We start from the raw sequence: 26775 nt of genomic DNA, 5'->3' as shown, positions 1-26775 counted from the left end.
AGACCCAGACAGTGGCCTTCCCTCAGAAAAAGCCATTTCATCTCCCCAGAAACTATTTCCATCACCGTGTGTTCTCTAAATAGCCTTCTGAAGAATTTCCCAAGGAGATTTCTTCCCAGGGCACTTGAGAAAGGTTCCCTCCAGGAGGATGGGTTTGGGAAGGGATGGATGAACAAGACCATTAGGTCAGGTTACTAAAGATAGCCTGCCATATACGCTACTCCTGACAGAAAAATAAATCAGTAAATAAATCATAATGAAACAGTGGAAAACCTTCTGAATAGCAGTAGCAAGCTTTCAAATTTCAAGTCTGGCTACTCCACTGCCAATATATATATTTACACCAGATTATATAAAGTTACAGCTTATAAATAGCCTACCTTCTAATGTGTTCACTCCTAAAATTATTTCCCCCAATAGTACCTTATCTCTTTTGAAATTGGTGACCTTTCTTATTTACATGAATAGTTGAGTAAAAGACAAATAATTAACATGTTCATAGCTCCTAGGTGTCTTCAATGTAGAAAGCCACTTGTCGGTTGTATTTGCCCAAGTATTTTAAATTGGTGAGCCGTTTTGGAGGAGAGCAATAGAATCTAAGTTTAGTCTGTTTGTCAGTTTCCAACAGAGCTGGCTCAGAGAAAGCTGAAGGGTGCTGATTTAAAAAATCAGAGTGAACAGGTTAAGTGGTCGTACTTTCTTAACAGAGAGTTCACCAAAACACATTTTAATTCCTTGTATTATTATTTACTTAATAAGTGTAGGCTTAATTGTGCCTGTGTGTCTGTTTTATTGAAATGTATTAAAGGTTCACGTATATTTAAATGAAATATTTCCACATGGTAATGTCAGCTAAATCTAATTTCTAGCTGTTAATTCTTCAGCTTTCATTTTGCTTTTATTATATCTCTGGTCAAAGTTAAAACATTAGATGTAGCTGCTTTTTATTGTTTTGTTTTGTGGGCATAAGTTCAAAATTTTGAATACTTTTATATTAGGTAATTGCTATTTTCATACGTGGAAATCTATCCCTGTAGCTCTGTCTGTAGATTTCTGAACATTCATAAACATAGCTACTGTACACTGAACACACTTCCCAATGAAAGATTTTAGAATTACAGCTTATTCTTTTAGTCTGACAAATGGTCATATTTTTATATATTTTCTGGGGATGAGGGAAAGTCATCTCTTTCCCCACAAATGCCCACAGCAAAGTATTGGTTCATTTTTGCCCCTCTTTTGTGGTAGTTTGCATCTGAAATAAAACTTAATAGAAAGTGGCTCCTAGATTTTTATCCATTGATGATATGTTACAGGTTTAGTGGAAGTACTGATAAATCATGTAATAATTCCATCTCATTTTTTAACATAAAGATTTTTTTAATTTTTAAGTCACAAGTCTGGAATATATTTCCTTTTATAATCTCTTGCCTGTGTACACTAAGAAGCCACATTATTATACCTGACATCTGTTAGATTAAATTCATTTTTATTTTTCAGAAGAATGTCACACCCTTAAACAATGTTGCATGAATTCTAACATCTTTCCATTAAAATCAGGGGAGCTTACCACTGAAAAGCTCATGTTTCACTCGTTTACTTTTAATAGCTCAGAAAATTATGTTCTCTTAGTATTACTTGAAATTGGATGAATATTAAATCGTCTCTGGAATTTTTCTTTTGATAAATTTTAATTAATGAAATCACTATCATTTCATCCTCCACTATTAGATAACACTGTAAAAAGAGGGAATTAAGATATAAGACCTTTAGAGATCTTAAATTTTGCAAATTCCATGTTAAGATGATAACAGATTTTAATAGCTGCCATCAAGTCTACACTTACGGCAGTTCATTCTAAGATTAGAAATTATAAATCAGAAAATGTTAATAATTACTACTGTGATGCTTTGCCATTAAACCAAATATATGAATGAAAATCATATAATTTTCGTATTAATTCTACACAATAAAAAATCAAATGAAGTAAATGAAGTAACTGACTTTGAAAGAAATGTAATCAGTGGAAAATCGATTTAGAAACAAATATGATTAAAATGACTAACCAGAAAAATGCATACAACAAATTTGACAAGTGAAGAGTTAAAACCAAATGACACAAAGAACTAATTGATTAATAATGGATAATACTGACTGAAAATACTATCTGGAAAAGCAAATATATAATTTGAAGAAAATAATCACACATACTAATAGTGAGTGCACCATGAGTTGTGTGTGAACGCATAATAGTATAAAAACATAAACAAGAATATGCAGAAGTAAGTATTCCCTAGAAAGAGGATGGAGGAGAAAGGAGAATAGAAGATATTTCAAATATAGTTCTAAAATTCTGTTTCAAAAATAAATAAATCAATAAATGAAGCTAATATTGTAAAATTGCTAACATCTGTCAAATTTTGCCAGTGGGTTCAGGAGGGCTTATTATTTTCTATATCTTTCTTATCTTCCCTTATGTTTAATATAACTTGTAATTTGACAATAGCCATCAAAGAATTTACAAAAGAAATGATAATGACCAATAATAAATAAAATAACCATTAATGAGCCTTTCAACATTACAGATAATCAAGAGAGTCAATTAAAGGCATGATAAAAATAGGCAAAAGGTTATCAGAGATTTTAAAAGGTAGGATACTCAGTGTGAGCATGGGTAGGACCTTAAAGTCACATTCATACAATACTGTGGGAGTGTAAATTGGTGTAACCTTTCTGAAAATCCATTTGGCAGTAAGGATAAAGAGAATGAAAATGTTCAGCTCATTTTGATCCAGTAATTCCATTTCTGGGAATCTAGCCCAAAGACAAAAGACAAATGTGAAAAAATACATAGGCACAAATATGTCAATCATTTTTTAATTTATCTATTAACGCATATGTATAGACCCCTATTATGTGTCCAACATTGTATTTGCCACTTATTTTGTAATAGGCATCAAGACAGACAGGTATCCATAGAGTTTTTCCACTGAAGTACTTTTCTAATGACAAGAAATTGAATACAACCTAACTATGCAACCACAGGAGATTATATATACACATAACATTGAATTATAATCATATATATGACATATATAGTTATATTTTTTCTAGGAAATCACATTTATTGAACAGTTACCATGTGTGAGGACCTATTTCAGTCATGACTACATGTATCATCTCATTTAATTCCAACAACAATACCATGAATGCATGCATTAATTTCCTGTTCTTGCTGTAACAAATTATCAAAACTTTCATGATTTAAAGCAACACATGTTCCTTCTCTTACAGTTCACTGGGTCTCACTGGGCTAAACTCAAGATGCTGGCAGGTCTGTGTTCCTTCTGGAGGTTTTAGGGAATAATCTGTTTCTTTCTTTTTCTAGATGCTTTCTAGCCTTCCTTCCTCATATGGCACAATTTCTACATCTTGAAAGGCAGGAAGGTCAGGTTGAGTCTTTTCAAACTTTTCAGACTACCATATCCTCCTGTTCTTTCTCTCCTGCCTCTCCTACTGATGACATCTTCTGTGGTCACATTGGAATCCACCTGGATAATTCAGTATAAACTCCCCATCTTATAGCCAGCTGATTAGAAAACTTAATTCCATCTTTAATATTAATTCCCCTTTACCATAAAATCTATCATATTCATAGGTTTGAGGAACTAGGACATGGGCATCATTAAAAGGCCATATTCTACTTATCACATGTAGGTACTGTTTTTATCCTCATTTGAGATAAAATAAACAGGAACAAGTATTCATTATTTTGCCCAAAGGTGATACAGTTATTAGTTAGGAATCTAGTATTCAGGTCTTCCCTGGTGGTTCAGATGGTAAAGAGTTCGCCTGCATTGCAGAAGACCAGGGTTCAGTCCCTGGGTCAGGAAGATCCCATGGAAAAGGAAATGGCAACCTACTCCAGTATTCTCGTCTGGAGAATGCTATGGACAGAGGAGTCTTGTGGGCTATGGTCCATGGTGTCACAAAGAGTCGGACATGACTAAGTGACTAACACTTTGATTTTAGTATTCAAACTTAGCAAAGCAACCCAAAACCTAGGCCCTTAACCACTGTGTCATACTTCATAAGCAAATTGCTGATATTGTTGTTGTACAGTTGCTCAGTTGTGTCCAACTTTTTGCAATCCCATGGACTGCAGCATGCCAGTCTTCCCTGTCCTTCACCATCTCCTGCAGCTTGCTCAAGCTCGTGTCCATTGAGTTGGTGATGCCATCCAACTATCTCATCCTCTGTCATCCCTCTTTTCTCTTGCCTTCTGTCTTCCCCAGCATCGGGGTCTTTTCCAATTAGTTGGTTCTTTGCATCAGGCGGCCAAAGTGTTAGAGCTTCAATTTCAGCATCAGCTCTTCCAGTGATTATTCAAGGTTGATTTCCTTTAGGGTTGACTGATTGGATCTCCTTGCAGTCCAAGGGACCTTCAAGAGTCTTCTCCAACACCACAGTTCAAAAGCATCAATTCTTCGGTGCTCAGCCTTCTTTATGATCCAAATCTCACATCCATACATGACTACTGAACAAACCATTGCTCTGACTATATGGACCTTTGTTGGCAAAGTAATGTCTCTACTTTTTAATACACTGTCTATGTTTGTTATAGGTTTTCTTCCAAAGAACAAGTGTCTTTCAATTTCATGGCTGCAGGTACCATCCTCAGTGATTTTGGAGCCCAAGAAAATAAAGTCTGTCACTGTTTCCATTTTTTTCTCCATCTATTTGCCATGAAGTGATGGGACCGGATGCCATGATCTTAGTTTTTTGATGTTTTAAGCTAGCTTTTTCACTCTCCTCTTTCACCTTCATCAAGAGGCTCTTTAGTTCCTCTTCTCTTTCTGCCATAAGGGTGGTATCACCTGTATATCTGAAATTATTGATATTTCTCCTGGCAATCTCAATTCCAGCTTGTGATTCATCCAGTCTGGCATTTCACATGATGTACTCTGCATATAAGTTAAATAAGCAGGGTGATAATATACAGCCTTGATGTATTCCTTTCCCAATTTTGACCCATGTTTGGTTCTAACTGTTGCTTCTTGACCTGCATACAGGTTTCACAGGAGGAAGGTAAGGTAGTCTGGTATTCCTATCTCTTTCAGAATCTTGTACAGTTTGTTGTGATCCAAAGTCAAATAGGAATTTTATTTTTTTATTTTCTGAAATATTTCAGAAAAAAAAAATGAGAATCTGTTTAATGTTAATAGTATTTACCTCTCAGTACCGAGTATGTTCCTGGAAGAGGGCATAGCAACCCACTCCAGGATTCTCGCCTGGAGAATCCCACGGACAGAGGAGCCTGGCAGGCTACAGTCCATGGGGTCGCACGGAGCTGGACACGATTGAAGAGACAGCACAAGCGTGCCCTGAGTTATATGGGTTAACTGTATTCTGCTTCTTTACATGTTTTTACAAACTTCTCATTTTCTTCAATCAGCATAGTTCTGATCTGTGGTCAGCTCCATCCCTGTATGGTCCTGGGTTCGAGCTGACCCATGTGAAGCTGTGTACATTCTGGAAGGTGGAAGCAAAACGGCCGTTTCACCTAGTGGTCATCAGTCAGAGGCAATGAGAGCTGCAGGTGCTTTGCAGCTTTCCCCCTCTCCCCTCTCTGCGTCTAGCTCTCCTCGCTGACTGACGCATCGACTGGCCACCAGCAGCCCAGGCTCACCACCACATGCTTTTCTGTGAGCTCACAGAGACATAGTCATGAGGAGCCGATAACCTTCCACGGATTTCTACACCTGCCTCCCTTCATGACCCAGATTCTTAAGAATGTGCATAGCTTCCAGATTTCCACACAGGAACCAACTCATTAACCTGTGTCAGAGCTGGCTAGTTAGTGTTCTCTGGTATTATGCCTCCCTTTTTTTGACTTTTATGTTCTTAGTTTCTCTCACAGTTGTTGAAGTTCGAATTCCTGTTACACATGTCTGTTTTCCTAACCTACCTGGTATTTCTGCATCTCCTGATTGCCTGATACAGTTATTGGCACCAGAACTGGGCTTCTTTGTTATAAAAACTAAAAAACAAAGTAAGTGGGAATCACTTTGACACCGGTGATGGAAAAAAGCTGTAAGGACCTACGGAGTCTGTTAGTAAAGACAAGAAGGGCAATATAGAAACCTATATTAATGGAACTAACGGAAGCTGGAGGAAAGGTGCTGAAGTTATGCATTGGCAGAAATATTAGCCTTGCCTGCGGAAATGTGGTAATAGAAAGAGTGTCTGAGGAACTCTTTGAACTGGCTGAGGAGAATGTTGAAAGTGCTAACTGGCTTCTTCTAACTACATATGGTAAATATGAGGAAAAAAAGATAAACTTAAGAAGAAAGTATTTGGTATTTTAGCACAATTTAGAGGGATTATAGAGGGTCAGGGACTGTTAACCATGCAGAATATGGTTCACAAAGTAAGAAAAAGACTCAAGATACTGACCAAATCCAGAGACCTACTAGTAGAATATCAGCTCAGTTCAAAGATGGATTTGAGAATGCAACTTTAACTCTTTGTTAAGACTGAAGGTTGATTTAATAGTATACCTCACAGACCCTCTCCACTAGACCAAAATATAGAAAAAGCTAATAAATTTGCCTCCTAGACCCTTTCACCCTTTCTGCTGACTACTCTCAGCCCAAGGTAGAGTGACCTGTTTCAAAGAAATCTGTGGGAGGTATAAAGATCAATAACATTTCTGAAAGAAGCCTATTGTACTGGTGGAAGGACTGACAAATTAAATTAAAAGGAAGGGAGTAAGTTCAAAATAAAAATGTCATAGGCCTTCCCAAACTTTCTATGTGTGAAGAGCAACCTAAGAAATTTAAACACCTGCAATCCTGGGTTATTTCCTGTGGAAAGGAGGGATGAGACAGTAAACTGGAAAGTGGAATTTAAAACCATAGGAAACATTTCCCAGGGAGCATGACTGGGCTCTAAATAAGGACCTGGCATTGCTGTCCTAGTTGGATTTCAGAACCGCTGTGGACTGGCGACTACTGCTCACCTCTCACTCCCCGCTTCTGAATGGGAATGTCCACTGAAGTGTTCCTGATACCACATATATCTTAAGACCATCTTGCTATGAGGATCTGCAAGCTAACTACACAGAGAGGTGTGTTTGTTGTGTGCACACACACACACACCCCACATCATCTTTGTAACTTCCTTATAACCCATAACTCTTAATCATCTGTTCTACCCATGTGACATTCTCTATAAACTGCCTTGTGATAATGGGTATAAAATATTTCATATTACCTTACAAAGGTTAAGGTACTAGGAAATGTATTTCAGAAGAGAAAATGACATATAAGATATTGTTCCTGCCCTCAGAGAACTCAAAGTCTTACAAACTGCTCTGGTGACATGTATAAGTAAATATTATTACTGTTAGAGAAGACTGCCAGAACTTTGTTCCATATGGGAATTCAGAATATTACAAGGAACCAAGAAAAGAGCCTCTTTGCTAGAGGATATAAAGAAGTTTATGTGTAAGAGACACAGCTGAGATAAAACTGGGATTATAGAGACTCTTGGCCCAGAGCAGACTCCAAAGTCCTCAAGGGCAGGAATAGAGATTCTCAGAAATTCCTCAAGCACGTGTCAAACTATTTGGAAAATTACAGAAGCTCGATGATCGCTGAACAAATTATGGGATGGATTTCCAATGTGCATGTACTACACTGTGGAAAAGAATGACTAGATCATGTTGTGTTCTAGGATAATAATTTGACAGTGTTGTGTTTACTACCAATTTCTGTGGGATGTGGAGAAGCTTGCACGTAAAGCCTTGTGACAGTTTTAACTGAAGAAACTCTAAAAGCATAAATTATTACTAAATGAAAAAAAGGAAGAAATTCACTGATATTTCTCACATAGCAACAATTTTGCCATATACCTAGAATAACAAGGGCAAATAGCTTTGACATGAAAGTCCATGCAGTTTGTTCAAGATATTTTGATAGGTTCTGCATTTTCTCATGATGTTATAAATTGTAATGTTTATAACCTGATTGAGGTAAATGAGAACAGGAGAGAGAGAGAGAGAGAGAAAGAAAATCTAATTGAAAATAGAGCTGTGAAAACAAAAGATTAAAATAAGGTCCTTTGTGTCACTGAGATAAATTGCTGCACCCTTTTATGTTCTACATCATGGACTTCTAACACATTCACAACTTGTATGTGTCATATGGGCATGAGCTGTTTCTCATCCTCCCACTCATACTTCCTTCCTAATAGCAAGTTGTTCCAAAATATCTTGTCAGCAAGCCTTTGCTGCTGCTTGAAGACAAACTCGATTCTGAAACCTTTTGCTCTTTGAAAAAGAAAGAAAAATAATCTTATTTCCAGTGTTAGACTATAAATCAGTATCATAGATAATTCCAGCACTTTATGACTGTTTAAATTAAATATATATAAAACACAATACCTGTTCTTGATAAGACTTAAATTATAAAATAGATTATTGGCTTTCTTGATTTTTTAAAATCCCTTTTCCAAACAATCTATTTGTACAAAGAGCTTCCCTGGTAGCTCGGCTGGTAAAGAATCCATCTGCAACACAGGAGACCCCAGTTAGATTCCTGGGTGGGGAATCCCTTCCCACTCCAGTATTCTTGGGCTTCCCTTGTGGCTCAGAATGTAGAGAATCTGCCTGCAATGTGGGAGACCTGGGTTCCATCCCTGGGCTGGAAAGATCACCTGGAGGAGGGCAAGGCAACCCACTCCAGTATTCTTGCCTGGAGAATCCCATGGACAGGGGAGCCTGGTGGGCTACAGTCCAGAGGGTCACAGAGAGTTGGACACAACTGAGCAACTAGGCACAGCACTGCACAGTTAAACAAAACTATTAAGAAATATGATCTTTTTCAAAATATTTCAGAGGAAAATCTCAATTAATGTACTCAATACAACCACATTTGTTTAAACCATAGATTGGTTTCAAAAATTCACAAACCCCAGCTCCAACTTCCTTGAAAATTACAAAAGGCTTGTGATAAAACCAGCCCAGAAATTGAACACGGCTTAATGTGGCCATTGCTTAAGCCTCAGAGAAATCCATAACCCCACCTTCAAACTTCTGCAGTGGATGAAATGTCTCAGCCAAGTCAGTGTTCATTGCCTACAGTTCAGCGTTTGACCTTAGCCTTCAGCTCAGAAATGTGACCAAGGAGTAAATGGCAGAACCAATAAACCATCACCATTTGATGACTGATGCCCACACTTCACAGGTGCAATACTGGAACTGGAAGTTCCGGTGCAAGGAGATCAGCCAGCTGGGAATAGAACATGCTTTTGTAGTGTTCATAAAATATCTCAGGCCCACAAACAACTGATATTGAGGGAACAGAGAAGCTATTCATTCATTCATATACACACACACGTTCAAGGCTTTTCAATATACTTACTTATTTACTTTTCTGTTGGTGTATCAAAAAAAAGTCAATGGAAATGTTGTGACTGTAGGTGAAGGCCAGTTGAGCAATCAGTGCTGAAATTGATAGGAAGAGATGGAAGTTAGTATACAAGGTATGATATTGGAAAGGATAAGAATACCCTTTGTCTGCACAGAGAAGGAAGGAGAACTGGGTGAGTGAAAAAGAAATCTGACATGGAGAGAATGAATATTGAAGGAGCTCACAGAAGCTAACTCTGATCACAATAAAGAAGTGAGTCTAATTGTAGAACAAAGGGAAGGGGGTCCAGTATGGCTTTGGGGCATAAGCATGTTAGGGAATTGGGGAAAGTGCTGAACGGCAATGTGACAAGGAAGATTCATACAAAGTGCAGTCAGAGGTTTTGTGGGCCACAGGCTCCTCTGAAGTGGGCTTAGGGATACATGTGTGTAGTAGACTTAGTTAATGCTAGATTCACAAGCTTCTGTGGCAGTGCTTAGGAACGTGAAAGTCACATTGAAGGAAATGGTCAGCGAAATGTCACTGAAGCATAGAGAGAGAAAAGCTGGTGTGGTAGAAGATAAGGAGCAAATATTTAAAGTAGAAATTATTAAGGAGACCATTTTAAGATTATAGGCATTTTGTGATCAGAAAAAAAAAAAAAATTGGGTTTTACAGTTTTTGCATTAGCAAGTAATGAGTTCAACATTTTGGGTGGTGTTTATCCCATCACTGAGCCTCAGATTCTCCGACTGTTGTTGTTCAGTTGCTCAGTCCTGTCCAACTTGTTGAGACCCCATGGACTGTAGCATGCCAGGCTTCCCTGTCCTTCACTATCTCCCGGAGTTGCTCAAATTCACGTCCATTGAGTCAATGATGCCATCCAACCATTTTATCCTCTGTTGCCCCCTTCTCATTCCGCACTCAAACTTTCCCAGCATCAGAGTCTTTTCCAATGATTCAGTTCTTCACATCAGGTGGCCAGAACACTGGAGTTTCAGCTTTAGCATCAGTCCTTCTAATGAATATTCAGGACTGATTTCCTTTAGAATTGACTGGCTTGATTTCCTTGCTGTCCAAAGTACTCTCAAGAATCTTCTCCAATAGCACAGTTCAAATCCTCCACTCTTGTGTGCTCAGCCTTCTTTATGGTCTAGGTCTCACATCCTTACATGATACTGGAAAAACCATAGCTTTGACTTTCCAGACCTTTGTTAGCAAAGTAATGTCTCTGCTTTTTAATAGACTGTCTACGTTGGTCATAGCTTTTCCTCCAAGAAGCAAACGTCTTTTAATTTCATGGCTGTAGTCAGTCCGCAGTGGTTTTGGAGCCCAAGAAAATAAGGCCTGTTACTATTTCCATTGTTTCCCCATCTATTTGCCATGAAGTGATAGGAACAGGTGCCATGCTCTTAGTTTTTTGAATTTTGAGTTTTAAGCAAGCTTTTTCACTCTCCTCTTTCACTTTCATCAAGAGGCTCTTGAGTTCCTCTTCGCTTTCTGCCATTAGGGTAGTGTCATCTGCACGTCTGAGGTTGTTGCTATTTCTCCCATTAGTCTTGATTCCATGTGGAGCTTCATTCAGCCCAGCATTTCACATGATGTACTCTGAATATAAGTTAAAAAAGCTGGGTGGCAATATACAGCCACGACATAAACCTTTCCCAATTTGAACCAGTCCTTTGTTCCATGTTCAGTTCTGTTGCTTCTTGACCTGCATACAGGCCTCTCAGGAGGCAGGTAAGGTGGTCTGGTATTCCCATCTGCTTAAGAATTTTCCACAGTTTGCTGTGATCCACATAATCAAAGGCTTTAGCATAGTCAGTGAAGCCAAAGTAGACGTTTTTCTGGAATTCCCTTGCTTTTTCTATGATCCAGCAGATGTTGGCAATTTGATTGCTGGTTCCTCTGCCTTTCCTAAATCCAGCTTGTACATCTGGAAGTTTTCAGTTCACGTACTATTGAAGCCAAGCTTGAAGGATTTTGAGCATTGCCTTGCTCGAATGTGAAATGAGTGCAATTGTGTAGTAGTTTGAGCATTCTCCCTGATGTTAACTCCATTTTTGACCTCCAACAAATAGACTCCAGCTAACCTTGGAGAAGGCAATGGCACCCCACTCCAGTACTCTTGCCTGGAAAATCCCATGGATGGAAGAGCCTGGTAGGCTGCAGTCCATGGGGTCGCTAACAGCCGGACACGACTCAGCAACTTCACTTTCACTTTTCAGTTTCATGCATTGGAGAAGGAAATGGCAACCCACTCCAGTGTTTTTGCCTGGAGAACCCTAGGACAGGGGAGCCTGGTGGGCTGCCGTCTATGGGGTCGCACGGAGTTGGACACGACTAAAGCAACTTAGCAGCAGCAGCAGCAACCTTGATAGTCACCCAATCTTTGATCTCTACCCTATCATTGAGTCCAATTCTTAGGCTCCTATTCCATTCCTGTATATGTGTGTGTATGGTGTGCACATTGCTTTATAAACAAATTTTAGCATGGAATAAGGAGCTCCTAGTGCATCATGTTGGAGATTGTCCTCACTGCTGTAGACTGTTGAAGAATGCCTCCCTTAAGATCTGGGTGATGTGGGGGTAAGAACTTTGGCATAGTGCATACACCTCATATAAGGACTGAGGTGGACCAATGCTGAGTTCAGCAATGATCTGGTTTAAGCTTCTTTCTGGTCCAATTTCTATCTCTGGGCTATTAGCGCTGCTGCTGCTCCTGTCATTATCACTGCTTGAAGACCAGTGTCACATAGCTGGGAAGTGGCAGAGTGAGGATTCAAACACAGGCCTTCTGATTTCAAATCCCTTCACAAATCCATTGTTCCTGCATTCAGTGCATATTCCAATAATACACATCAGAAAAATAAGTTCTCACCCTCCGAGGGAAAGTATCAATCAATGCTACAGAATGTAGTAAAAGTGCACCCATAAAGAATAAGATGGATTCTGGGCATACACACACACACTTTGGTTCTTCTTATTTGGCCTTCCTGACATATGACTGATCCTACTCTTAAATAGCCACTACCTAAATCTGGGTCTCACCTCAAGGATAAAGTAAATATTAGGAGCAGAGTGAATTCCAGGTTAGAGGTTACAGGTGAATGTCAGGAATGATATGATGGAAAAGAAGTAATCCATTATGCTGGATAACAAAAAAGTTGTGGGTTATCTACTACATACATTAATTTTTATAAAACCAATCCTGTTCATGCTATTTATTTTAGAAAAGGGAATGCATATAGACATTAAAACATTTACATATTCAAATAGTCAAGTAAATATGTCATGAATCTATGGTTATCTAAGAGTTAGTCATAGCATTATACCTGATTGGCTACTGGGTCTTAGACATGTAGGATGGTGAGTTAAACCATAAGACAAATGGTGAACACAGAGGCTCTGAAGTAACAGTATAAAAGTTTCAGTGAGAAAAAAGGTGTTCATTGCCTTCTCCTCTTTCCCTGAAAGTTGTTTAGTGAAGTCTCATGAAGAATATAATAAAATCAAAGGTGGAACCAAGTTCCTACAAAGGCAGAATAATGGGAAAGTCTTTCATGGCATAGAAAAATGAATTCCTAAGATCAGAGGACGAGCAGAGAATAAAGGCGTGGTTGAAGTTGAAGTGTGTCTAAGGAATAAGGTGTGAGTTTGATGGGAATCAGCATATCAGAGGGTAAAGCAGAGAATATTTGACTTTCACCTTCGGTGATGACTAAGGAATTGACAGACAGTGGAGTTGGGGAATAAACTAGAAGGCCACAGTAAAACAGGAAACAGGATATGTAGGCTTTGCTGTTGGCAGAATGTGAAGATTTCTGAAACCACAGAGGCCTGACTGGGGCCTGGGATGTTGGTGTGATCTTGTAAACTTGCTTCCTCTGCTTGCCTCTGTTGCTGATAACAGCTTTGTGTTGGAAAAGCGGTTGTTGCAGGCCTGTCCCTCAGCATTTGTGCCTTCTATTACACAAGCTCAGCTCTCAGTGAAAACAAAGAACCTTAGGTGCAAAGGAGCCTGGGCCTCCTTGTTCCGGGAATTATGTTGAAATGACTAAGCTATGTGAAGTTAAATAGACAGTTAATTGGTGAAGTGAAGATTTGCAAACTATAGCACTATCTAGTTGTAGAAATCAGGGCCTGAAATAGGACATGATTGCACAATTGCTGACTCAGGAGGGCCTCAACTATTTCCTCCCACTAAATAGAAAACGCAGCATCTAGTTTCCATCCTTGAAACGAAACATGCATTGTAGGAATGCCTTTCATACTGATCATTCTACTCTTCTCTTGTTTTAGAATGTCATATTATGGTATAATTTAAAGAGTACTATGTAAGAAGGTAAACATATCCATGCCCTTATGTTACTATATTACCTGTCATTTTCATGTCACAGTGACATCAGTAATGGGATGACCCGTATAACTCTTTGGGGGTCAACATGATCATATTTGCATGTTGTTGTTGAGTCGCTAAGGCCCGTCTGATTTTTGTCAGAACTCTTCACTATGACCCATCTGTCTTGGGTGGCCTTGCACAGCATGGCTCATAGCTTCACTGAGTTATGCAAGCACCTGCACCATGACAAGGCTCTCATCCATGAAGGGTTTTTTGCATGTTAGAAAGATGATTTTTGACACTGGGACCAAGAGTGGATTATTAAGGGTCTATAGGAAGAACAAAGGGGAACTAAATGAAGAAACCATTATCAAAATCTAGAACTCATGGTCTAAAAGGAGACAGAGTATGTTTAGCAGGATTAAAGTTTGATGACTAATTGGATATGAGGGAAAGAATGAAGTAGAGAGAAGAAGGTAACTAGGATGAAAGCAAGATCTCTGGTTTGGGTTGGAGGTGCCCTTTCTTAGAGAACATAAGAAGGTGAACTTGTGTGAGGGGAAAGACGCCAAATTTACATTTAAGGCACGTTGATTTTGGATATTCCCTTTATGTCATGTTGGAGATATCCAGCAGGCATAAAGATAAACAGATTTGAAGGTATATGTTCAGAGGGTACCTACTTGGTGAGAGGATCACCCAGAAAAAAGACTTCTGAGGCTCAGGCAACATATTTTCGTTTTAATATGTTTGAAACTTTTAGTAGAACAAGGAGCAGTGGACTAAGAACTAACTTTACATAAAATTTCATTTGAAAAATATTATTGTATGCAAATGATCAGCATCTAATAGACTCATTTCCTCACAGTCATGTATGCGTTTAAATGTCTACTTACCAGAAAACAAGGAGAAACGTATCCTTGTCTCTGTGTGTGTGTCCCTGTGCACATGTGCGTGTGCAACCAAAAGTATTGTGTACATATAAAATTCAATAAATATGTAGGTGGAAATAAAAACATTCATTCTTCAGGGCTAAGAGGAACACTAGTTTTTGGAGGATGAGGAAGGAAATGTTTGTTGTATGGGTATGATTACTTTGCTTATAGTTCTGCTTCTAGGGGGGTGTACAGTTAAGGTCACCCAAAGAAACCCTATTCAGTAATAAAAATGCTAGAAAACATGCTTCCCCAGGGAAAGATCTTCTCAAAAGCAAATAATCCTTGAATAATTCAATTGTAAATTCCAGTTCCTATGTATGTTGTGTATGTATGTGTACACAAATTACGTACATGATATTTTAAGTTGTGTGAGGATAAACAACTTTGAAGAGTATGATGATTATAGTAAAACACTTTAAGATTTATGATCAAAAACTAAAATAAATGAATTGTGGTTAAATAATCAGCTAACAGCTTGCATGTGTTTGTCCTTTAATGATAAATGAATTTCAAAAATTTGATTAATTGTGCATATGCTTAACATGTCAATTTTTGATAAATTGGATAACTTATTGAAAATCATGTTAAAAACTATTAATTCCTTGTTCTTTGTATTTTATCTATGGCTCTTATATATTCTTGAAATTTACACTAAATTCATGTTTACATAGGACAGTTATATCATCCTTTACTTAAGCCCAGACCTCTTATTGAAGTTTATGAGTGAAGTTACCTAAAAACCATTCAGAATTTCTCTATAAACAAATAGACTGTTCTAAAGACGACAAGTTGAACACTTGAAATAGTTGAAGAGTTTTAGGGGTCCAATGTGACCCCAGGTGGCGCTAGTGGCAAAGAATCTGCCTGCTATTGCAGGAGATGTAAGAGACGCAGGTTTGATCCCTGGATCAAGAAGATCCCCTGGAGAAGGGTATGGCAACCCACTCCAGTATTCTTGCCTGGAGAATCACATGGACAGAGGAGCCTGGTGGGCTACAGTCCATGGGGTCGCAAAGAGATGGACACGATGAAGCAACTTAGCACGCAGGCACAGGGATCTAATAAATGGCACCCATATTTGTTTCTTCATTCTGAGTTTGTATAAAATCAAAAAATGACAAGTAGAGCTCAAAATACTACTTTACTACTAGTAAAGTTAATCAGAGAGAATGACTTTTGATCTATGACCAAATAAGTTAGCTAAATGAATCAGATTTGACTGGATAAGAACAGATGCCCCAACAGGGATACAGCTGCTCTTGCGAGCTTACCCACAGTGTGAAGAGCAGAAAAGAATGCACATACCAGGCAGATAGCTTGCCTATGAAAAAGGCCACCAGGGCCTGAGTCAAGCACGTTTAGATTTTTCCTCCCAAACTTCCCGCTCGGGTAAGTCATTCCACTTTCAGAGGAGAAGGGAGAAAAAACGGAAAGAGAGAAATTGGAAATATCCTCATACTTTTCGTTTCTGGGCAAGTAGAGCAGAAATTTGCTTTCCTCTTTGAAAACATGGGCAGAATAAAAAGGTATCCCTACTTCACAGGTAATAGGTAACAAGGCCACGTCCATTTCAGTGTAGACAAAACCCCTTGTATTAAGACAGATGATGGAAATCAGTGTAATGTTATAGAAAATGGAGTCAATTCTATACCTATAAAAGTGTTCAATGTGTTTATTTTTCTTTTCATTACTCTAGCTGGTTTAAGGAAATGAGTGATTCTCATCTTGTCTAAGAGAATCAGAGTCTTTGTGTATCTATTTGTAGTTATTTAAACCCTATAATCCTAATAAATATTTTAATGGACATATTTATCAAATATCATTTTTCACATATCTATAATATTTAATACACTTACAGAATCTCATACTTTTAATCTGTCTGTCTCTACTTTGTTCTGTTTATTTTTGAGGGAGAGTCATTACAAGCTCAAATGCAGTTTTATTGAGTTATAATTGACATACATCATTGTATTCATTTTAGGTGTGTGGCATAATGACTTGATATATGCATATATTAAGAAATGACTGCTACAATAAGTTTATTAACATCCATCAGTTACAATTTTTTCTTTTTGTGATGAGGACATGTAAGATTTACTCTTTTCTAATTTTCAAACATATAGTACAATATTGTTAACTATAATCACAATGCTGTATATTACATCATCAGGACTTATTTATAACCAGAAGTTTATAACTTTTGACCTCCTTCACACCTGCCTCTGGCAATCACCAACCTGATTTCTATATCTGAGTCTGATTTTCTTTTCCGATTGCACATAAGTGATACCATACAGTATTTGCCTAACTTTGAGTGATTTATTTCACTTAGCATAATGCCCTTGAAGCCTATTCATTTTGCAGGTGGCAGGATTCCCTTCTTTTTATGATCAAATAATATTCCACTGTAAGACATACCTGTCAGCTACTTGATTGTTGAGCCAGTCTATTACTCCAACAGCATTTCCTCACTTTGTGTCTCTGTGTCACATTTGGTATTTCTCAAAACATTTCAAACCAGAAAATATATTACAACTCACTGGAGGTTCAGATGATGGTTAGCATTTATTAGCAATAAACTTTTTAGTTGATGTACTTTTTAAGAAAAATGCTATTGCACACTTAGACTACAGTATAGTGGAAACATAACTTTTTTATTGTTTTCAACTAGTGTTATTGCAATATAATTGACATACAGCACTGTATAAGTTTAAGGAATAGGCACAATGATTTTTTAAAATCTTTTTTATTGAAGTAGTTAATTTACAATGTGTTAATTTCTGCTGCACAGAAAAGTGATTTGGTTATACATACATACACACATACATACATACATACATACATATATATATATATATTCTTTTTATATTACTTTCCATTATGGTTTATCACAGGATATTGTTATAGTTTCCTGTGCTATACAGTAGAACTTTGTTATTTATTCATTCTATATATACCATTTGCATCTGCTAGCTCCAATTCCCACTCCATTCCTCTTGCATTCCCTCCCCCTTGGCAGTTCAGTTCAGTCGCTCAGTCATGTCCAACTCTTTGCAACCCCATGGACTGTAGCGCACCAGGCATCCCTGTCCATCACCAACTCCCAGAGCTTGCTCAAACTCATGTCCATTGAGTCAGTGATGTCATCCAACCATCTCATCCTCTGTCATCCCCTTCTCCTCCAATCTTCAACCTTTCCCAGCATCAGGGTCTTTTCAAATGAATCAGTTCTTCTCATCAGGTGGCCAAAGTATTGGAGTTTCAGCTTCAGCATCAATCCTTCCAATGAATATTCAGGACTGATTTCCTTTAGGATTGGCTAGTTTGATCTCCTTGCAGTCCAAGGAACTCTCAAAAGAGTCTTCTACAACACCACAGTTCAAAAGCATCAATTCTTCGCTGCTCAGCTTTCTTTATAGTCCCCCTTAGCAACCACATGTCTATTCTCCATGTCTGTGAACCTGTTTCTGTTTCATAGATGCTATATTTTAGATTCCACTTAATATCATCTGATATTTGTCTTTCCCTGTCTGATTTACTTACTATGATAATCTCTAGGTTCATCCATTTGCTCCAGATGGCATTATCTCTTTCCTTTTTATGGCTAAGTAGTATTCCATTGTATATACGTACCACATCTTCTTTATCCAATCATCTGTAGATAGACATTTAGGTTGCTTCCAGTATTCTTGCCTGGAAAAATCCTGTGGACAGAGGAGCCTGGAGGGCTGTGGTCTGTGGGATTGCAGAGTGAGACACGACTGAGCACACAGAGATGAATGCATGCATGTCCTGGCTATTGTGAATAGTGCTACTATAAACATAAAATTGCATGTATCTTTTTGAATTATACTTTTGTCTGGATATATGCCTAGGAGTTAGATCACTGGATCATATGGCAACTCTATTTTTAGTTTTGTTAGGAACCTCCATATTGTTTTCCATAGTGGCTGTGCCAACTGATATTTCCACCAACAGTGTATGAAGATTCCCTTTTCTTCATACCCCCTATAGCATTTGTTATTTGTAGACTCAAATCTTGACAGTCATTCTGACTGTTTTGATTGGCATTTCTCTAACAATTAGCAATATGAACATCTTTTCATGTGCATCTTGGGCCCCTGTATGTCTTCTTTGGAAAAATGTCTACTTAGGTTTTCTGCCCATTGTTTGATTCAGTTTTTTGTTGTTATTGTCTGACCTATTTGTATATTTTGAAAATTAAACCCTCGTTGATCTCATCATTTGCAAATATTTTCTCTCATTCTGTAGATTGTCTTTTCATTTTGTTTATGGTTTCTTTTGGTGTGTAAAAGCTTTTAAGTTTGATTAGGCTCCATTTGTTTATTTTTGCTTTTATTTCTTTTGCCTTGTAAGACTTACCTAAGAAAATATTGGTACAATTTATATCAGAGAATGTTTTGTCTATGTCTCTTCTAGGAATTTTATGGTGTCATGTCTTATATTTAAGTTTTTAAGTTTATTTTTGTGTATGCTATGAGGGTGTGTTCTAACTTCATTGATTTACATGTGGCTATCCAAGTTTCCTGATACCACTTGCTGAAAAGACTTTTTTTCCATTTTATATTCTTGCCTCCTTTGTCAAAGATTAATTGACCTTAGGTGTGTGAGTTAATTTCTGGGTTCTCTATTCTGTTCCATTGATCCATATAAACATAACTTTTATATGCACTTGGGAAAAAAAAAATCCGTGTGACTTTTTGTGATCTTTGCTTTACTGTGGTGGTCTGGAATAGAATCTGCAATATTTTTGAGGTAGGACTATACACAGACCCAAATTATTCTTTATCCTTTAAACTGCTGAAGGACGCTTAGATTGTTAACATGTCTTGACTACTTGCAAATAATACTGTGATGAACATGTGAGTGAAGGTATCTTTTCAAGTTCATGATTTTATTTTCCTTGGATAAGATAAATATTCAGAAGTGGAATTGCTGGATCATATGGTAGCTCTATTTTCAATTTTTTGAGGAAACTTCATGCTATTTTCCATAGAGGCTGTACCAATTTAGATTTCTACCAACAACGTGCAAGAGTTGCTCTTTCTCCACATTTTTACCAACACTTCTCATGTCTTGTCTTTTTGATAATAGCCCATTTTAAAATCAGATTGTGCATTTTCTTTTCTGTTAAGTTGTAATAGTTCTTATATATTTTAGATAGTAACGCCTTATCAAATATTTGATTTGCAAAGATTTTTATCCCATTTGGTAGATTACCTTTTCATTTTGTTGATGGTTTCCTTTGCTTTGCAGAAGCTTTATAGTATGATGTAGTCCTATTTATTCATATTTGCATTTGTTGCCTTTGCTTTGGTGTTAAATAAAAAAAAAAAAATCATTGCCAAGACTGATGTTAAGGAGTTACATTTTCTTCCAGGAGTTTTCTGGTTTCAGGTCTTATGGACAAGTCTTTAAACCATTTTGAATTGATTTTTGTGTGTGGTGTAAGATAGTGATCCAGTTTCATTCTTTTGCATCTGCTGACCAGTTTTCCCAACATCATTTATTGAAGAGACTATTCTCTCCCCATTGTATATTCCTGACGGTTTTGTCAAATGCATTCCTTATAAGGTCTTTATCCAAATGAGCTGACACTCTGATTAATGGTCACTAGAATGACATTTTTTTTCTTTGTTTTCAGGAGTGAAAGACAGTGGTGTATTTGGGGGCAGAGGGGGTGACTATTTGAGACAAAGAGACAAATCAAAAGAGTTTGGACAGGAGATAGTTAACTTTGAATTATTTGATTAAAAAACAATCTAGATACTTAAAGATACCTGAAAATAAGCAATATAATTATATTTATCTCAGTTTCTAAAGATTTATTCTAATTAGTAAGTAAAGGGTAGAAACTGCACTATACAGAATGTCTAACAGGTTGTTCTCCCTGTGAATGATATTAGATTTAATATTATTACTATTATGTGAAACTTGAAACACTACCCTAGAGAAAAGAAAAATGGTAGGAAAAATTTAGGTTTGTGACTGAATCACACAGTTAACATATACATTTATGATGCTAAAAGGTAATATTGTTATGGATCAGTGCATTGGCTATATTAACATTTCTATTTAAATTAAAATATTTCACAGGATAGCTTTAGCTTTTTATCACTACAATTAATATAGAAACTTAGAAAAAATGAGTGATGATCCCTCATGCCTTTGGATTTCATGAAAACGGAGGTAACATTTAATCAGTTTGTTCACCAAAGTATTCCTTAAGCTGAACACACAGTAAGAAGGCAGTGAAGTTTTGTTGAAGTGAAGTTTTGTTGAATGCGTGAATAGATTTACAAACTGGAGACAGCTGAGAATATAAAAAAATGTCAGTCTCAGTCTTCCTAGAAGGCTTTATTAGTTTATAATGGGGATGAAATTCCTGACCTTTTCAAGAGAAAGGGAAACATACAGGTCTTCTTCATAATTATATTATGTTGAAAGATGCCAGATTTTTATTGAGCTTTTTTAAAAGCATTTTTTGTTAAATAGAATAAGTGTAGCTTTAACATAAGAAATAGTGTCTTAGAAAGTACTTTTGTATTCTTTATTCCTAAAGGATCTTTTAAATAAATTAAGGAGGGTAGTGATAACCCTTATTAAGCATTGAATAATGAACTGTTGACCTGCTCTTATGGTGAACAGAGAAATTTTCATTTGTGCTTTGTCTAGATTAGCAATGAACAATATGAGAAAAAAAAAAGCAAAGGCAATACTGATTTCTCCAGGCTCTGAGTTTAGGAACAGATAGAATGATTATTTGGTATAAATTGGGAGATCTCCTACCTTTTAAGATAGAAAAGATGTTGGAAGTATAAGTATAATTGCCCTGGGGTAATCTGTAATTTAAAGCAATTCAGAAAATGGGACAAGTTGTGTAGCAAAATAGTAAGAAATAAGATTCAAATCTCAGTTTATTTGCTTTGGAGCCACGTAATTTTATTAAGTGACTCAATTTCTCTGTACTTAATCACATGATTTATAAAATGAGAATGAGAACAGTGCTATTTCATGAGGGCTATTGTAAGGATTAAATAAGACCACTTAAAAGAGGGAATAGTACTATGCCTGGTCTATGGTAGGTTCCCAGTAAGTATCAGTACCCCTTTTTGTCCCCTCAGAAACATGGGGAACTTTTGAAGAAAATCAGCTCACCCTCCTGCTGCTGCTGCTGCTGCTAAGGAACATAAAAATAAACAATCTTATCAAAGTTTTATCATCTTAAGCCTCTATCAGAAAGATGCTAAGCAATCCCATGAAAGGTTTTAAACAGAAATGTTAATAAAGCCAATGCAGTGATCCATAACAATACTGCCTTTTAGCATCTACTGAGTTGTATTTGGAAAAAGTGAGAGATACAGAATTTCCCACAGACCTAATTTTCTCTCACCAAGTCTTTCACTAAGGGTTTGACTGGTGTGGGTAAATCAGGAAAAAAAATCATCACTGAAGATCTCTGTCAAGAGACTCTTGGCACAAGGGTCAAGTCTTTGTTCTAAAAATCTCCCCAGCTGATTATTAAATACACTAAGGCTTGAGATGCACTGGTCTCTAGCATAATTTTCTTGAGCCCATTATTTTTTGAAGGATAGAGAAACTACTCAGCGATTACCATTGGAAAAGCTGTGTATTCTTCGCACTTTTCCCCTTAGGGCCCAGTATTCATATGATATGATTTTAACGGCATCTAGGTAGCTCAGATGTTGAAGGATCCACCTACAATGCAGGAGATCAGGGTTAGATATCTGGGTTGGGAAGATCCCCTGGAGTAAGGAATGACAACCCACTCCAGTGTTCTTGCCTGGAGAATCCCATGGACAGAGGAGCCTGGCGGTCTACAGTCCATGAAGTCACAAAGAGTCTGACATGACTGAGCGACTAACACTTTCACTTTCATAATTATAAATAACAAACAACTGGGGAGAAAGATGGTTTTCAGTGCTTGAGCCATTAAGAGGCCCACCTTACCTTTTTACTTATCTTTTTAGGGTGGTCCCCTTGGGTGGCTGTTGGGTAAAGTTCTGGGAGAACTGAACTGAACTCCCAAAGTGTATTCAAATCAAAATTTATAGACACAAACTAGGCTGGGTTTAAATCAAAGTGAAATAAAGTACAGAGTTGTTGAGGTTGATATAGGCTGAAGATTCTTGCCTTCTCTTCATTTCCAGCAAGAAGGTACCTTTCTTGTATAATTGATGGATAGGCTTCATGGCTTGGAGACATCATTCTATTTTTTAACTGTTGGTTTAGCTGTTACTATTTTACCAATTCCCAGATCCATTTTTGTGCCATTAATAATGCCACAGAGCAGCTGTGTTAAGCTGAGGCCATCTCCTGAATTTGCCAACCTTTGAGGTCACCAAGTATAAGTAGTTCAAAGGGATTCTGTTCCTTTCAAAGTCTGATGTTTCTCCCACCTGTTACGCTGTTAGGGCAATTCTCAACTTCATTTGCTAATATAAACTTTGTCCATTCATTTCTGTGGTTGTTCTTTTTTTCTACTTTTCCAATGAATAGTGCATTCTCATTTCTTTGTAATTATCTGATTTAACCTTTATGATTAGAATTTCTTTTCAGGATCACATCACACACTCTTAATTTTTATAAAAATCTTGGTTCCAACAAAGAGCTGCTCCTGCCATGTCAAGATCAGCTCTGGAGTCTTCCTCTTGAATCACATCAGCTCCTTCTCCAGCTGTTTTGGTGTATTTCAGACTCTAGATAAATTCTCCATTGTCATTTTTTTAAGATTTCCAAGTCTTGTCTCCTATGAGGGAAGAAGTAAAATAGAAAAAGCCAGAAACAATATGAACATACAAGAGCATGACTTTGATGTTGCATCAAATATGGCACCAGTGCCCTGATCTGGTGTTCATGTGTTTAATATCAATTATAACATTCTGATGTTCTAAATCAAAGATATGGCTAAGGTCACAGTTACTATGGAGACCTCAGAGAGAATTGCTGACCTTCAGTGAGTTCTTTATAGTATCAATGAAAGACACATTAAAAAGAAAGACATTTAAAGAGGTTCACTATTTCATTCAGAGAATTTCTTTTTACTAAGGTTTCGTGAGGTCTAGGTTACATGTTTTTTTTTTTTTCATGCCTGATGTGAATAGTTCCTTATTTTTAATATTAAATAGTTTAAAATACTATCAAATACTTTTGTTTGTTGGTGTACTTCTCCAAGCTGTCCAAAGTTTTCTTATTTGGTTGTTAATTTGAGTCAGTTGTAAAAGTGACCAATCAATGTCATGGGTACATAAAAAGTGATTAATTCTGTTCATCTAAACAGTCATCTTTGGACTTTACAGCATTTTAAAGTTTCTCCCATTTAAACTGGGAGAAATGTTACTCACTGTAAGTGGGGTTTCAACTAGGAGTGCACTGCCTTTGGCCACTGGCTGTTACAAACTATGAATGCATATCTTAGAAGAGAAATACAAGTTAGGGGCAGAAACCCCAGAATGATCAAATGAAAATAAAAATCTAGAGAATTAAATGGTGCAATGTGCTAGCAAAGTCCCAGCACTCTTCCTTTGCCCCTCTAGAAACTGAGCTTTCTGCCTCCATCACCTTACCTAAATGAGGGCTTCTTACTTTTATATATACAGCTTTTGTGGGGAAAGAGATGGTTCCTCCTAACCATTAAACTTTCAGGAAAAATGTCCCTATAAAAATACACCTGACATATTTTCTGTTTTCCCCACCTTCAACATAGATCTTAGTGAATATCACACACACACATACACACACCATGCCGTATATGTGTTCTATTGATGCATAACAAATTACCAAAAACTTAGCACTTTAAACACATATTTTATCATCATCTCACAGTTTCTGTGGGACAGGAGTTTGGGCTCAGCTTAACTTGCTCCTCTGCTCTGGGTTTTGTATGACTTCTATCAAGATGTCCGCAGGGCTGGGTTCTCCTCTATAAGGTTGACTGGGGAGGAATCCATTACCAAACTCGTCCAGGTTTGGTCAGAATGCATTTCTTTGAGGCTGTATGACTGAGGCCTGTAGGTCCTACAAGCTGCCTGTACTTTGTGCCACCTGGGCCTCTCCTTAGGCAGTTCACTGCTTCTTTAAGACAAGCAGAAGAGTGAGAATGGAGCTTTTTAAAATTCTCTAGGCTCTGGTCTTAATACACTTATGGAGAGATTATTACTTGTCAGAAGGCCACATCAGCGAGAGAGAACTTAGTTTTCGTGCAGCCATCCTAAGACCAAAAACTGTACATTCCTGCACTGTGGTCATCTCTCTGCATCATTTTGCTACACATTCTGGGACTCAGAAAGTCTTGCATCATTTCCTGCAGATATGTTTCAGTTCAAGAGTTTACATTTTTAATCCTTTACCTCCTGAGATGAGAGTTCCCCAGGACTTCCAACTTATAACATCTGTAAAGGTGTATATCAGCCCCCCTTCTCCTTTATTATCAAGGCTCCACACCCACCCCTGGTTATTTCATCCATTTCAAGGTCTTAAAGACAATTTGCATGCCAAAGATTCCTAGGAATATCTAACTAAAGCCCAGAATTCTCTTTCCATATTCAGTCCTGCATTACAGTTGCAATTACATTGTAATTGATTACATTACAATCAATGTACATTGATTACATTACAATCAATCCCAATATTTTACTAAGATGTACTGCAGCTATCTTTATCTGAACAGTTGAAAATTGATTCATCTCCATTCTCCCTACTCACTCATTCCCACCCATCCTTGCCTGGTTCTCTTCTTCCTCTCATTAAAAGCAGCATCACCCACTCAGTGACTCGGGTCACCAATGTGGGACTCCTATGCTCTTTCCTCTTCCTCACCATTTACAAATCACCATATACTAACTATTGCATGGGCTTCCCTTGCAGCTCAGCTGGTAAAGAATCTGCCTGCAATGCAGGAGACCTGGGTTTGATCCCTGGGTTGGGAAGATCCCCTGGAGAAGGGAAAGGCTACTCACTCTAGTATTCTGCTTAGCAATATTCAGAATTAACATACCTGAGCCCATCACTCAAATTAAGAAATATGTTACTATTACTTTCTGATAGATTTAACTTTGTACTTGCCTGAACAACATTCCACTTCCTCTGCATTCCCCCAGAGCTAATTTCTATTCCAAACTTTATATTAATCATTGCCTTGTTCTTCTTTATATGCATCCTCTAACAAAATTATAGTTATATTTCTCTGGTTTTGAACACTATAAAAACAATATTCTAACACATGCTTTCTTCAACAGCCTGCTTTTTTCACTCTTCCTTGAGATTTCTCCATAGTGTTGCATGTAGGGATAGTTAAGTTGGAATCTGTATACATTTTGTAAATATATAATAATTTATTTATACGTTTACCTAACAATGGTCATTTGTGTCTTAATTCTTCTTTTACTATTATAGTGCTGTAATAGTAATCTATTATATAGATTACTATATTTATTACAGGATATATATATATAGTAATGTATTACTATATTATATAACAGGAATGTTATTAAAAGCCCATATCTAGAAGTAGAACTTCTGGATTGTAATACATGCAAATTTCCAAGATTAATAGTTAATGCCAAATTATTTTGCAGTGTATAGGTAAAAATTTAAATTCCTCATGAAGTGTTTTAAGGGTTCCTGTTGCTCTGTATCCTGACCAAGACTTGATTTTTAAAGATATTTATTTTTGTCAGTTTGGTAGGTGTAAAACAGCCTTTCACTGTGGTTTAATTTTCATTTTTCCAAAATTTAATGTAGGTGGATATATTTCAGTTTATTTTGGGCTATTTGTTTTCTCTTCTGTGAAATTTATGTTTGCTTTTTTGTCCATTTTTCTATTAGGTTCTTTGCCATTTCTTAGTGAATTTTATACCAAAGTTCTTTATCCTGTATATGTGTGACACTATTTTACAGTTATAGGTGTACATATGTTATTCTCTCAGTTAGTGGCTTTTAAAAACTGTATTTGTAAGCAACAGAATTTTTTCCCCCTTTGGTTAAAAGAAGTTCTTGATTTTAATGTAAATTAAGTAATTATTAATTTCTATATTAAGTG

General features: G+C 37.1%; 1 long non-coding RNA gene across 1 annotated transcript in view; it reads right to left on the bottom strand.

Annotated features, from left to right (window-relative positions):
• Positions 1-5386: 5386 nt before the first annotated feature.
• LOC145511509 (uncharacterized) overlaps positions 5387-26775 on the bottom strand; it is a 161549-nt gene continuing 140160 nt past the window's right edge. Inside the window, exons 3-7 of the long non-coding RNA XR_014057908.1 lie at positions 22686-23484; positions 22330-22433; positions 9426-9508; positions 8447-8571; positions 5387-5532 (exon numbers count right to left, since the gene is read on the bottom strand). This is a non-coding gene — a long non-coding RNA (uncharacterized LOC145511509). The remainder of the gene's footprint in view (positions 5533-8446; positions 8572-9425; positions 9509-22329; positions 22434-22685; positions 23485-26775) is intronic.

The sequence above is a fragment of the Giraffa tippelskirchi genome, chromosome 6 (genome assembly GCF_054371585.1).
Source record: "Giraffa tippelskirchi isolate mGirTip1 chromosome 6, T2T-mGirTip1v1.2.pri, whole genome shotgun sequence".
In the NCBI taxonomy this organism is placed as follows: Eukaryota; Metazoa; Chordata; class Mammalia; order Artiodactyla; family Giraffidae; genus Giraffa; species Giraffa tippelskirchi.
This window is presented reverse-complemented; position numbering and strand designations above follow the sequence as displayed.